The sequence below is a fragment of the Saccopteryx leptura genome, chromosome 2 (assembly GCF_036850995.1).
Source record: "Saccopteryx leptura isolate mSacLep1 chromosome 2, mSacLep1_pri_phased_curated, whole genome shotgun sequence".
Taxonomy (NCBI): domain Eukaryota; kingdom Metazoa; phylum Chordata; class Mammalia; order Chiroptera; family Emballonuridae; genus Saccopteryx; species Saccopteryx leptura.
In genome coordinates this window covers 161,125,928-161,137,870 of record NC_089504.1, presented here as the reverse complement: position 1 = coordinate 161,137,870, position 11,943 = coordinate 161,125,928, and the positions used below count along the sequence as shown (strand labels likewise).

The following is an 11,943-nucleotide window of genomic DNA, read 5'->3' as shown; positions in this document are numbered from 1 at the left end:
GGTTTTTTATCCTAGTCGGCACTGTGTCCAGTTATCTTAAAGCTTTTACATTTATGGAACTGTGCCCCGAGAGATCAGCAACATTTAAAACTTTGAAAAATAAAAATAAAAATTTAATATTATACTTGGACAAGTCAATTCTCGAAATTTTTTTCGCGCCTGTGGAACAAGGAGGCCGTCCCAGGGTCTCCTGAGTTCTGACATCTAGGAATCCTTGTTTCCATGTAGGTAAGTAGGTGATCTGGTGAGACCTGGGACCACTAAACCTGGGGACTACGGAAGCTCCGGGAATATAGGCTGCAACCAAGAGCCCGCGCAGCTTCCACTGGGGCGTGTGCGGAGGTCCGGCCGAGGAAGGTGGAAGGTGGGGGACGGAGAAGTATAGGGTTGTTACCTTTGTACGGAAGCTTCCTTCAGTTTTACCCAACTCCTCCACCTGGGCTAAAAGTCCATCAGCCAGAGAAGCTGAATAACGCATCCAGAGGGAGGGGAGCCGGCCCCCTGAAGCGCCCCCAAAGTCGCGTCCCGCCAGCCAGACCCCGCCCCAGCCCCTGCCAGGTCTCCCAAGTTCATGGCTCCCAGTTCAAGTTTTTACTAACTTCTCATTTAACTCCCTTGGGTGGGCGCACCACAGTGCAGTGCTGGAGGGGTCCGGTGGGGCGCTGGAGGGGTGGGGCGCAGGCTGGCCGGTGCCGGTTCCGGTTCCGGCGGGGCTGAGGAGCGGCGGGATCCCACGGGGATCTGGAACTGCAAGACAGAGAAGAGGCGCGGAGGGTGCGGCGGGTGCGGAGGATGCGGAGGGAACGACTGGCGCGGGTGCTCGAGAAGCGCTCAAGACACCGTTTGGCCACCGCCGGGTGAGGACGGGTCAGTCTTGTGAATGCCGTTGCTGCTCAGTTCAAAGGAAGAGGAAATGCCCCGGGCAACGTCCTGTCCGCCACACATCCAGCCTCCTTGCTGCTCACTATCCACCTGGCGCCTCCCAGGCCCCAGGCCTCCAGCTGTGGGTCTTAGGGTGAGCAGCGTCCACGTTTCCCGGCAGCTGGTTAGACACAGTTCTTCGCGCTGCGGCCTAACTGCAGAACCCACAAGACTGCGGTGGACTCTCCCCCACCCGACCTGAGCCTATTAACAAGTTCCCTAGGTGACTCCGGCGCGCGCTAGGAACTGCGCCTGCGCACGCGCACACCGCCTCTCGGTTGAGTCGCTGTGAGCAGAGAACACACGCAGGGGGTATCACACGGAGACCCACGAGGTCACACCCACGTGTATTTCGCTTCTTAGAATTTACTTGCTGTTCAGGTGACGGGGGTCTTGCTGCGCTGTAGCCGGGAGGTGGAAGCCCTTTTCTGGAGCTTGGCTAATAAGAACCTGGAATAGAGCCTTCTTTCTGTTGGGAGTTGCACAGTCGGTCTGCGGTGGCCCTGCGGTCTGCACCAGGAGTCCACACTCTGTTTCCGGAAGCCACTTGGTGGCTGTGGCCGCCAGGAAAGCTTGTACCTCTGGTCTTTTAGGTCAAAGTAAGGCTTCAGAAGGGGCTTTCTTTAGAAAACTCAAGTGGAAACAAGGTTATGGATTTAGCGAGTGGGGTGCGTGCTGCCTTCCACTGACTATACAATCGAAAAAAGTTGGCCCTAGAACTATATTCCTTGGTTCCTTTGATCAAGTGCATAGCTGAGAGTTCTTTTCCTAGACATTATTGTTCACATTCTTTTAATTCTCGACAAAAAGTGAGATGTGACTATTGTTTTCACCCGCGCCATATCAAGGGGGCAATTTGTGTTGTGAAAATATTCTTGCCAGACCAGGAAAACATCACACACTAAAAGGTGTGAACTTCTGGTTTCTATGGAAAGGAATCCTTCCAATTCGTTGGATCTAGATCAAACAGGGGCATTATTCAATAAAGGGCTACTGTTAACTTTCTTCCTTTCAATAGCTGCCTTTTAAAAACAATTGAATTAATCTTATCCTGAAAACAAGCTTTGTTAACTGTTAACACCTTAGGAAGCTTTTGAGCAGCCACACAAATTGTTCTCTGAAAAGCAGTGCCTGTGTGACTAACAGTTGGGTGAATGAAAGAGTGAACAGATGACTGTCTGTTGGAAATGTCTTCTGTTGTGGGGAGAGGGAATAGGTGGAGATTGACAATAAGGGACTCTTGCAGAATTCTTATAGGGAGAAAGCAAATATCAGCAAAACCTACACCAGCATGTGAGAAGTCGTGAGCTTCTCAACAATATCCAACCTGCTATTAAATGATTTATTTAGTAAGACAACTGAGTGATCATTATTTTGTATTTACGAGACCTCTTTGGTACCTGTGTAATTTTGCCTTGGTCAGTCCAAATTGTGCAAAAACAAACCTTTCCTGGGATGTAATGTGCACCAAGCACCATATTGGGGGCTCAGGCTTCATGCTCAAGAAGATGCAGATTTGACTCTCCAGTCAACAGGTGAGCAAATACATAGATTCTTTGAGCTATATATTCTACTTCCTCCTCTCACTACAAATTGCAGGCCGGACAAATACTTTCCCAAAGTCCATTGTCTGGCTTTAATTTCATTCATGTTCTTTAGATATTTAAAGATTTTAAACATTAAACTTCTGAACCTTCTAATACAACTGGTAAGAACAAATATATGTATGAATCACTCTGTTTACTTGTTCACATAATTTTATGTCTGTCTGATATGCAATTTATTTTCTTTCCTTACTTGCCTGTTGGTTGGTTTGTTTGTTTTTTCCTGTTGGTTGGTTTTTATAGGTGCTTATTTGATTGTTTTTATCTTAGATCTAAACTAGATTAGAGTGACATTCAAAATTCCCAATCCATTCGGTTTTCCCTCTTCCCATGGTCTCGTCGACATTCCTGCTTCCCACAAAACTCACACCTCTGGTTCTCCTCTTGTACTCTTGATTTTCTGCTTGGCCATATTATCTTTGCTCACCAAACTCTACTGCTTTCTGTAGGCATTCAGTCCCTGTCCCTGTCTCTCCTAGTAATTGTTTGGGAAGTTCTCCCCACACATGTTCACTGATGGCAGCCATCTGGTCATGGCCTCAAGCTCCTCTTAGCACTCTTAATTAGCTCTGTTTTACAGCTGGAGTAAACTCAGCCACAGCCATCAGTAAAGACCAGACCTCCTCATCCCTCATATTTAGATAGGTATTTAAATTATTATTATAATAATGAAGTGTCTCATAAGTAAGGATGGGGAATTAAAATTCATTTGCTGTGGTATAAATTGGGGTTTTTGTTGTTGTTGTTGTTCTTTTTTACAGAGACAGAGAGAGAGAGTCAGAGAGAGGGATAGATAGGGACAGACAGAAGGAACGGAAAGATGAGAAGCATCAATCATCATTGATTGTTTTTCGTTGCAACACCTTAGTTGTTCATTGATTGCTTTCTCGTATGTGCCTTGACCAGGGGGCTACAACAGACTGAGTGACCCCTTGCTTGAGCCAGTGAACTTGGGTCCAAGCTGGTGAGCTTTTGCTCAAACCAGATGAGCCTGTGCTCAAGCTGGCAACCTAGGGGTCTCAAACCTGGGTCCTCGGCTTCCCAGTCCGACGCTCTATCCACTGCGCCACCACCTGGTCAGGCGGTATGAATTGTTTTGAGTTAGAAAAATATCTATAGGATTTTTTTTTCTACTGAAATAATGATAAAAAAAATTAGAACTGTGCAAGTCAGACCAAAAGAAACCAGAGCGCACGAGAGACATTTTCCTCTGTGATCTGCCCTATTGCAGAGTTTATGAACAAAGAACACACTTACTGCCAAAGTTATGTTTGTAGCTTTTCCACCTATGAGACCTATATTTGTTTCTGCATAGTTAATATATTTTCCCATTATGAATCTTGCTCCCCCTCCTACACTGTGTAAAAATCTAATTGGCTATGCATTCACTGAAAATAAAACACCTGGCCCAATAGATTAGTGTTTGTCTATTTCACATAACTTGCTCCTGAAGCAGTAGCTGGGCCTGGATGTGCATGTCCTCCTGTGTCAAGTGGCATCTTTCTGCTTCAGAATATTACAGGATGTGTTTAAAAGGTGCTTTAGAAAAAAATTGGCACTATTGCCCACAGAGTAGGAAGTATTTCCTAAAAAACACTAACAAGAAAAAACAATCCCTCCAGCAAACCAAAACAAAATGAAAGTGGTAGTCATTATATATCATACTCAATAAATGTTAGTTACCTGGGTGAATCTATAAAAGGTGCTTTAGGAACTGTTAGTATTCAGCATTTTTAACTCCATATATCCAATGCTTAAAGGTAAGTTTCCCACCCTTTTTTGATGATATTTGGGAAATTTCAAAAGAAGTTAATTGTTTGTTTCATTTTCCAAATAGTCGGTAATATTATAACATTGACATTTATACCTGCCCCATTCACAGACACTGAAATGCCTGCTTGCTTTGGTTGTAGATGTCTCAGGTTTGATTGTAGGAGCAACTAGGACATATCATGTAACTAAGAGGAGACAAATGACAAATTTTCAGTTTCCTTCTCTTGTCATCTCAGATCAAACTCCCTGTCTTTTTTATCTCACCTGTATAGGCCATCTTCAGAGTCCCAGTGGAGTTATCCAACAATATGACTTTGATAAACTATACTAGAGACAGTTGAACAAGCCCACCTCACCTGCTCACCACCTGCATAAACCTTCCTGCCTGACCCTCTCTTCCCTGCCCCACTCCCCTGTGCCTCTACGGTGCCTCTCCACGTGCTCCTGCAGTGCGGACTACTCACAGTTCATGTGGTCAGACTGGCTTGTCTGCAGATGCTCCTCCTAGTGCCCGAAAGGCCTGCTTCCTCTTTTTCACCCACGGTGCAATTCTCCTCTCCAGACTCTACATCACTTTCCCCTCTTGGCTCTGGTTGAACTAGACTCGTTTTAGCACTCACTGTGTCTTGTTTGCAACATATAGACTAAGTGCCTTTTTTACTCATATTTCCAGTGCTTGACACATATCTTCCATAGAATAGATGCTCAATAAATATCTGCTGGGTAAAGTCATGTCTAGATTAATAATAGAATAGAATTGTTCAGAATTGCATTTTTTCTGTAGGTTTAGCGTCCTCTGGTGATGAGTGACTCAGATTTTAATTGGGCCTTTATAACTCATTCTTATGGAAAACATGAACTTGGTAGGGAAAAAAATTCAAACCTGAATAATCACTTGAACCTGTTATGTCTATTAGAGAAGGCACTTTTGATTCCTGCCCCATATTTCAGACAGTGCTCCTAAACATGTGGACAGTTCACCCTGGCCAAGTATTTCACTCAGAAGCACACCTTCCCAGAATTGGCACTGGCTGATTTTCAGCTTCTAATTCCAGAATCAATCATGAACCTCTACAGGCTAAATTTCTTGATACTGATTTCAGAAGTAGGTTTGTAACAACTAAAAGTTAGGCAATTCCAACAACAACAACAAAAAAAAACCCCACCTCTATTATAAGAAGTAAAAGAATGTCACATTTCTTCTCTTGGGTGTGCCATTCCCTAGCTTTTAGGAATAAAATATTTTTAAACTTTCTCCTGTTACATAATTAATACATAATGCCTTCTTCTCTCACAAACTCCTTACTGTTGTGGTTTTAAAATAGTAACTACAGATGCCAGTGGAGACTCTTTGGGACTTTAAAGCCACTGATCAATTTCACAGCTGAAGATGAAGTACTTTGGCTGGGAAATATTTTTTTGGATGACATACAAGGTGTGTGACCTTGTCAGTGTTAGATTCAGGGAGTGCTAATATGCTGGGGCTGCCAAGAGTATAACTATTGAAGGAACAGGGAGTGCTGATAGGGCCCCTGTGAGGCTGAGAACAAAGAAGGTCAGAGACCCTTATCAGAAGTTTATGTTTGAAATTCACCACTAAGCTAAAACTGGCCCCTGTTGCTATGCCGGCCCCTGTTGCTATGCTGCGTGTGACCTCCCTAGCCAATAGCTAAACTGCCACATCTGCTTCTGTATAGTGCTTTCTCACTTAGGATATATAAGGACCTGGCTGTAAGCACCAGGCGCAGCTTCCATTTGCAGCTCCTTGTGAGCACAGTGTCTCTGGACATCTTGGGAGTTCACCCCTGCGCAGGTTAAACTGGCCAATAAAGTAATATCTAAACTCCTGAAAGTCTCCGACATTTGTTCTCGTACCCGGTGGATGCAACATTTTGGGGGCTCGTCCGGGATTCTCCCTTGGCAGAGTTTTGGGTCGGAGACCGGAAGGACAGCTCGAGCTGAGTAAGTATTCACGGAGGATCCTTATTTGGTTTGGCATTTGGGCTCCGGAGCACACAATCCTGAGGTAGTAGGTAGGACGCTGCCGGTAACCTACCCAGGGCTTTCAGAAGCGGGATGCCGCTCTGAAATTTGGATATTTGGATTTGTTAACTTTAGAGTGACCGGTCACATTAGGAATCCGTTTTGTGCTGCGCTGCGTTTTGTCTGAGCTCAAATGACTGAGTTGAGTGTGAGAGAGACAAGTGTGTTCCTTGTGTTAATAGTGTGTGTTGCCTGTATCCTATTCTTTCTCATTATTCCTGAGTCATCTAGGATGGGACAACAGGAGTTTGTGCTTGGATCCCCGCTTGAGTGCCTGTTGAAGAATTTTTCTGATTTCCAGAAGGGCTCAGGGGCACGGAGGTTTGCAGCCAAGTCCAGGTTTCCTCCAGACCTTGAGCCAGCTGGAATGGCCTGCATTTAATGTAGGATGGCCCACAGAGGGCACTTCTGACCTTCCAACTTTATTTGCTGTCAGAGCCACAGTCTATAGGGCTCCCCACCCAGACCAATACCTGTATATGGATGTGTGGGTAGATACAGCCATTTTGCCTCCTCCTCCAGGAGGCGCAGCCATCTTGCCTCCTCCTCTGGGAGGTGCAGCCATCTTGCCTCCTCCTCCGGGAGGCGCTGCTGGCACCAGATGCTGGCCCACGGGCACCTCCTCGCCTCATCTATGTGCCTTTTTCCACTAGTGATTTATACAATTGGAAACATCAGAATCCCCCATTTTCCGAGAAACCTCAGGGACTAATATCTCTCCTTGAGACCATTTTTAGGACCCATCATCCCACATGGGATGATTGTCAGCAGATTTTACAAACCCTCTTCACTTCTGAAGAAAGGGACAGAATTATGAGAGAAGCTGCTAAGGCGGTATTAGGAGAAGAAAGGGAAACTTGGGAGGGAAGAAGGGAAATAGAAGATGCTCTCCCATCTCAACCTCCTACCTAGGACCCTAATACCGCTGGGGGAAGGGACACGCTCCTCCAGTATTGCCGGGCTCTGTTGAGGGGGTCTCAAGGCAGCAGCTAGAAAGCCAACCAACTTCAGTAAGGTTAGTGAAGTCATCCAGGGAAGAGAGGAATCCCCAGCAGCCTTTCTAGAAAGAATCATAGAGGCTTACAGAGTATATACCCTTCTAGATCCTGAGGCAGAAGAGAACAGGAGACTAGTAAATATAGCCTTTGTGACTCAGGCTGCTTCAGATATTAGGAAAAAGCTTCAGAAGATAGAGGGATTTAAAGGAGAAAATAGGAGTAATCTATTAGAAATAGCCCAGAAAGTATATATATTAACAGGGATGATCTGGAGGTTGGCAGAGCAAAGGAGGTAGCCAAGATCCTGATTGCTGCTCAGAAACCTCTCCCCAAAAGGAAAAGGGGGGCAGAGGAAGGGCCAAGGACAGCGAATAGACAAGGATCAATGCGCCTATTGCAAGGAGAAAGGACACTAGAAGAGAGAGTGCCCAAAGTTGAGGGCCGACAGCCAGAGGCCAAAACAAGCCCCAGAGGTATTGCTCCAAACCTTAGACTGACGGGGCCAGGGCTCCATTCCCGTCAGCTCCCAGGAGCCCATGGTCACCTTAACAGTCGAAGGAAAGCCAATAGACTTCCTAGTCAACACGGGAGCCACCTACTCAGTCCTAAAGAAACCACAGGGCCAGATGCAGAAGGCAACTACTAAGATAATAGGGGCAATGGGCAAAGCAGAAGCCTACCCATGGGCCACCGCAAGAATTACTGACTTAGGTCGAGGCACCATCACCCACTCTTTCCTAGTCATTTCAGACTGCCCTTACCCACTGCTTGGAAGGGACTTATTGCAGAAACTTCAGGCCACCATAACCTTCTGATGGGAGGAAAGCCCTATGGGGAACAAAGAGGCAGAGGTCATCATGGAAGTAACTGTCCCACTGTCTAAAGAACACTTACTTGCCACCGTCCTAGAAGGTAAGGAGGCCGAGGAAGGGGTTCCAGACACCCTGCGTGCCTGGGTACCTGAGGTTTGGGTGGAAACCAACCCCCCAGGTTTGGCTGCTCACCAACTGCCTGTCCTGGTGCAACTGCTTAGCACTGCTAGACCAGTTAGGATCAGGCAGTACCCAGTCCCAGCCCGAGCTAGACAGGGAATCGCCCGGCACTTGCAACACCTGCTGGAGGCAGGCATCCTTCGAAGGTGCCAATCATCCTGGAACACCCCGCTGTTTCCCGTCCAGAAACCGGGGAGCCAAGACTATCGTCCGGTCCAGGACTTGCGGGGGGTGAATGCGCAGGTAGAGACTATTCATCCCACGGTGCCCAACCTTACTGAGCTCATTGCCCCCAACCCATACCTATTATTCTGTCCTAGATTTGAAGGATGCCTTCTTTTGTATTCCCCTGGTGCCTCAGAGCCAAGAGATCTTTGCCTTTGAAAGGAATGACCCAGATAATAGACTGGTGGGGAAGTTCACTTGGACCAGACTTCCACAAGGGTTTAAGAATTCCCCCACCATTTTTAATGAAGCCCTCAGCAAAGATCTGCAGGCTTTCCGCTCCTCCCATCCATCGATCGTACTGCTCCAGTATGTGGATGACATCCTCATAGCTGCCAAGGACGAAGGAGAGTGTGAAGAAGCCACCTCCGACCTGCTTCAAGATCTCGGGCGAATGGGGTATCGAGTCTCCGCCAAGAAGGCCCAGATTGTGACGCAAACTGTAAGTTATTTAGGGTATAACTTACAGGGGGGGCAAAGGACATTGTCCAGCCAGTGAATTCAGATGGTCTTGCAGATCCCCGAGCCTACTAACAAGAGACAGGTACGAGAATTCCTGGGTGCAGTAGGATACTGCCGACTGTGGATATTAGGCTTTGCAGAACTAGCTAAACCCCTGCACGAACTGACCAGGGGTAAGGAAGAGCAGTTCACATGGACAGATAAGAAGAAGCAAGTGTTCCAAGCACTGAAAGAGGCCCTGGTGGCTGCCCCAGCTTTGGCCCTGCCAGATCTGGCCAAACCCTTTCAGTTATTTTATTTATTTTTATTTTTTTGTATTTTTCTGAAGCTGGAAATGGGGAGAGACAGTCAGACAGATTCCCACATGCGCCTGACCGGGATCCACCCGGCACGCCCACCGGGGGGCGACGCTCTGCCCATCAGGGGGCAATGCTCTGCCCATCCGGGGCGTCGCTATGTTGCGACCAGAGCCACTCTAGCACCTGAGGCAGAGACCATAGAGCCATCCTCAGCGCCTGGGCAAACTTTGCTCCAATGGAGCCTTGGCTGCGGGAGGGGAAGAGAGAGACAGAGAGGAAGGAGAGGGGGAGGGGTGGAGAAGCAAATGGGCGCTTCTCCTGTGTGCCCTGGCCGGGAATCAAACCCGGACTTCTGCATGCCAGGCCGACGCTCTACCACTGAGCCAACCGGCCAGGGCCCTCTTTCAGTTATTTATAGCAGAAAAGGGAGGGGTAGCTTTAGGGGTACTGAGCCAGGAACTTGGGCCGTAGAAGAGGCCTGTCGCTTATCTGTCCAAGAAACTTGATCTTGTGGCCTCGGGATGGCCAACATGTCTGAGGGCACTTGCTGCCACTTCCATACTAGTCAAGGAGGCTAGTAAATTAACTTTAGGGCAGGACATCAAAGTCATTGAGGAACACTACGTAGAGCAAGTGCTGTGAGCACCTCCTGACAGGTGGCTATCTAATGCGCGGCTAATGCAGTATCAGGCTCAGCTGCTGAACCCTCCATCTGTTCAGTTCCTCAAAACTGCTGCCCTGAACCCAGCGACTCCACTTTGGTCCACAGTTGCAAACAAATCCTTGACACAGTGACTGGCTCCCGCCCGGACTTAAGGGATCAAGCATACGGGAAGGCAGACCTGACCCTCTTTACTGACGGGAGCAGTTTTATTAAGGATGGACAGTGATATACAGGGGCAGCAGTGACCATGGAAAATAAGGTCCTGTGGCAGAAAGCACTGCCCGCAGGAACATCTGCACAAAGGGCAGAGCTAATAGGACTAACCCGAGCCTTACAGATAGCAGAGGGAAAAGTTGCCAACATCTACACTGACAGCAGGGGGGAAAGACATTAAAAATCGCAATGAAATTCTTGCTTTCCTAAACGCCATTTGGCTACCTACCAAAGTTGCCATCATCCACTGCAAAGGACACCAGAGAGGGGACTCACCTATTGTAAAGGGTAACAACCTAGCAGACTCAGCTGCAAGAGAGGCAGCCACTGGGCCACAAGAAAACCTTCTGCCATTGCTACCTAAGCCAACGCTACCTCCAGATCCTAGATATTCCCCAGAAGAAGAGCAGGAAGGGATGCAGTTGAAAGGGAAGAAAAATTAGCAGGGATAGATAGAGCTTCCTGACTCCCGGCTCTATTTACCCCAGGGAATAGTAAGAGAAATAGTAGGAGATATTCATACTAGTACCCATCTGGGACAAAACAAGCTAGAACATCTTATCAGGAAGTATTATGTAGGGCCCAACATCAGGGATATTGTCCACTCCATTGTCTCAAGATGCAGGATCTGTGCCAGAGTAAATGTGCAGAATAAGAAGCTACCCCCCTTTGTGAGGTATCGGGGGAAAGCTCCGGGAGAACTGTAGGAAATAGATTTCACAGAGATGACCCCTAGGAAGTCAGGTTATAAGTATCTATTATTAGTAGTAGACACCTTCTCAGGATAGGTGGAAGCATTCCCCACGCGAGGAGAGGCTGCTTCCACAGTCTGTAAAATCCCCTAGCCCTAGGATCAGACAATGGACCTGCATTCATATCCAGGATATCTCAAGAATTAGCCGCTAAGTTAGGTATTAATTAGAAATTGCATTGCATTTATAGGCCCCAAAGTTCAGGACAGGTAGAAAGAATGAACAGGACTCTGAAGGAAACTATAATTAAGCTGAGAGGGGAGACCGGCGAAAACTGGGTTGAGCTCCTCCCTTTCGCCCATTTTAGAACCAGATGTACCCCCTATCTCAATAAATGGACCCCTTATGAAATCTTATTTGGGCAACCTGTGCCCCTTGTACCTTTATTGACCAGAGGGGAACTAGAGATTTTTAATCATAATTTCCTCAAGTCCTTGCAGGCCCTGCAACACATCAGAAGCGAGGTGCAGGCCCTCCAGAGATCAGCCCAATCGAATGCGGAACACAGCTCCCGACTACCGGAGCCACCGGAGCCTGGACAGTGGGTGTGGATTCTCAACCACCGACGAGGCAACCTTGAGCCGCGGTGGAATAGACCGTTCCAGGTGATCCTGAGTACACCCACAGCTATTAAGGTAGCTGAAAGCCCTACTGGATCCACCTCCCCCACGTGAAGTCGGCCCAACCACCTGACGAAGGATCTCAGAGATGGCAAGTCATGCGGACCCCTGGAGAGCCTCTAAAGCTCACCTTCTCCTCCACTTTGGACTGATGACTTTTTATTGTTTACCCAGCAAGGGACTAGAGTTATAGGAATGGGTTTTAATTAGGACAGCATATGGCACAGTTATAGCACAGAATAACACCTGGGATAATAACAATCCCATAACTCTCCAAGCTGACTTATCAAAGTTCTTTGAAGACAAGTTCTGTGATTCACCAGCAGCTTGGAGACATTCTGATTCAGCCAGGAGCCCTTTTGCTGATGATTTGCCTA

General features: G+C 47.4%; 1 long non-coding RNA gene across 1 annotated transcript; it reads left to right on the top strand.

Moving 5' to 3' along the window:
- Window positions 1-7,317: 7,317 nt before the first annotated feature.
- LOC136393193 (uncharacterized) lies at window positions 7,318-11,656 on the top strand. The gene is made up of 3 exons (XR_010749056.1): window positions 7,318-7,356; window positions 8,652-8,998; window positions 11,378-11,656. It is a non-coding gene; the product is annotated as an uncharacterized lncRNA (long non-coding RNA).
- The last annotated feature ends 287 nt before the right edge of the window (window positions 11,657-11,943 follow it).